Here is a 2,926-nt window from a genome sequence, read left to right as displayed (position 1 = left end):
GCAATAAAGATTATGCTTTTTATTTAAATCGTCATGAGTTCTTTATTTGCTCTCCTTTATATGCTTTTATTTATGCTTTCTATTAGATTAATATTAGGAACAACTTTTACTTTCTGGAGACGCACCGTGATCTACGGGTATGGGGCATGCCGAGGAAAGAAGAGTTGTTTACCTAGTACTTTCCGGAGACGCACCGTGATCTACGGGTACGGAGCGTGCCGAGGAAAGACAGGTATTTTTCTAAGATTAATCACATCCATTTAATTAAAAAAAGAGATACAACTCTGCTAGTGCAAATAATTCAAAACTCCTGAGCTCTTTATTTTCTAATTATCTCAATTTTAAGATAATTTATTTTCTAAATCAAAAACAACACTTCTTTCGTTTATCTTGCAATCTCAACTTAGCTCAAGGTCCCTGAGGATACGATCTCGACTCATCCTACCTACGTAGTGAGTAGAGTTATTTTTGGTGCTATCAACGACTACGCATCAAATTTTGACGCCGTTGCCGGAGATCTTGGCATGGTTGAATTAAAAAAATTGAATTTTTTTTTAAAAAAAAAATGCTTTTCAGTTTTTATTTCTCGCTTTAATTTTTTTTTCAGTGCTTTCTAGCTAGATAATCTTATTTGCATAATTACATAATTACCTTGCATAACTAATTTACTACTTTTTAATCTTAGGAATTTTTCTGCTTAGAATAATTTGCTATTTTTATAGCCTAGTGATTTATTGCTTTTTAGACTTAATCACTTAAACTTATTTTCTTGCAAAACTAAAAAAAAAAAAAAAAAAAATATAGATAAAAAGATAAAACTATAAATCTTTTTTTAAAAAAAAGAAGCCACTGATATTTCATAACACTTAACTAAAATAGCATAACCCCAAATATAAAAATTTCTAACTTGATTGGATACATTTTTTTTGCATCTCATCTCCATAATTAATCATAAGGGCAATAACCCATTAACTAGATAAGGTGGAGATTTGATCACCCTTCCTTGGCCCAAAATCATATCCTTCATTTGCATTAAACCAAGCCTTAATTTTAAAATCAACTAGACGTCAGTCCTAAAATTTCGAGCTCAATAGGATAAGAAAGCTCTAGAGTTGAACCGAGTACGGATTGGTTAATTGCTTGGTGTCTAAGGCAAGTGGTTAAAGAAAGTGGTTTTAATTGGTTTCGTTGACTGACCTGGCCAACTCAGTTGGTGTCTAAGGAAAGCAACGAGCAGGGAACCTCCCACATCTTACGCTTACCTGGCCGAGTCAGTTAGTCAGTCTTGAGCTTGGAGTGCTCAAAGGCGGTCTTGAAAGTTAGGAGCTGTCTAGATCTAAGTTAACTTTAGGATAGAGAGTCTATGATTGTTTAAGTTGATTGCAATTAACATCTAAATATTAACTAATTTCTCCCTTTTCATAGATTTAAGATTCTTAGGTTCTTCTCTTTAGATTTTCTTCATTCTTTTCTCACTTTATTATAAAAATATATATTATAAAAAAAAAATTCTGAGTTTGCTCTACAGTATAATTGTAAGGTGTATGCTTGGCCGTTGATCGTTACGATAAAAATCCAACCTTTTGATCTAGAAATAGAAAGAACCTTTAGAGCCAACAGACGTAAAAATATGGACCGAAATCAGGAGAATGATCCACCAAGCAATTGAAGGAGTACTTTACTCCTTCCACATATACCTACTCTCCTTGTATTCAAGTGCCCCCTGTGGAGGCCACTCAATATGAAATTAAGTCCAGTATAATCCAAATGTTACCTTCATTTTATGGACTTAGTAATGAGGATCCTTATAAATATCTTGAAGAATTTCTTGAGATATGCTCAACTGTCAAAATTCATAACTTCTCTGATGATGCTCTTAGGTTAAAATTATTTCCTTTTTCACTTAAGGACAAAGCCAAATACTGGCTACATACTTTGGATTCCATGACTATATCAACTTGGGACCAGCTGCAAGGAGAGTTTCTCAAGAAATATTTTCCCATAGGAAAAAACTAATCAAATAAGGAAAGCCATAACTAGTTTTTTCCAATTAGATGGAGAAATGTTTCATGAAACATGGGAGAGATTAAAGGACCTTATTAGAAAATATCCCCACCATTTGTACCCAAGTGGCAGTTAATCCAATATTTTTATGATGGGCTCTCTGAAAGATATCGACAAATGATCGATGCATCATGCGGTGGGACATTCATGCTGAAAAGTGAGGATGAGGCATGGCAACTATTTGAAATTTTAAGTGAAAATTCATTACATCATATGTCTGCCTCTATTAGAGATAAACCCATGTTAAACCCAAAGAGAGGTGGAATATATGAAGTAGGAAATGCCATAAATATCCATCAAAAGGTAAATGAACTGTCCCAAAAATTAGATCGTCTTCTAAATACTAGACAATCCCCGATTCCACCTAACCCAATCCAAGAAGTTTGTGCATTGTGTGCAAGTCCGAACCATTTTGTTAGTGAATGCCCAGCCGCACCTCAATTTTCTGAGTTTGTGCATGAGCAGGTTCAGCAAGCTCAAGTCCAACAAGCTCGCAGACCAGGAAATGATCCATATTCGAACACTTATAACCCCGACTGGAGAAACCATCCAAATTTTTTCTGGAGACCACAACCAATGGTTGGTCCTACCACACCTCGACCTCAATATCAAGACCCAACATATAGGCATGGACCATACCATCAATTTCAAAATGTTCCTCAACCGTCTACTACTGGTCACAGCTCAGCTTTTGAGAAAAAAGTCCTGAAAGCACTAGAACGACTAGAAGTCAACACTCAGATCCTTAACTCCCACACACAATCCATTGCTAAGCTAGAGACCCAAATAGGTCAACTAGCAACTGCATTCTGTAGGAGGGAAGGAGGAAAATTACCTAGCCAACCCGAGAGCAACCCAAGAG

The 2,926-nt window shown here is 35.6% G+C and overlaps 1 non-coding gene across 1 annotated transcript; it reads right to left on the bottom strand.

Moving 5' to 3' along the window:
• Nucleotides 1–2,017: 2,017 nt before the first annotated feature.
• LOC140852712 (small nucleolar RNA R71) lies at nucleotides 2,018–2,124 on the bottom strand. The gene has a single exon (XR_012135614.1). It is a non-coding gene; the product is annotated as a small nucleolar RNA R71 (small nucleolar RNA).
• Between the last annotated feature and the right edge of the window lie 802 nt (nucleotides 2,125–2,926).

This window comes from Elaeis guineensis, chromosome 11, assembly GCF_000442705.2.
Source record: "Elaeis guineensis isolate ETL-2024a chromosome 11, EG11, whole genome shotgun sequence".
Classification (NCBI taxonomy): Eukaryota; Viridiplantae; Streptophyta; class Magnoliopsida; order Arecales; family Arecaceae; genus Elaeis; species Elaeis guineensis.
Note: the sequence above shows the minus strand (reverse complement) of the source record. Positions and strands in the feature narration are given on the sequence as shown.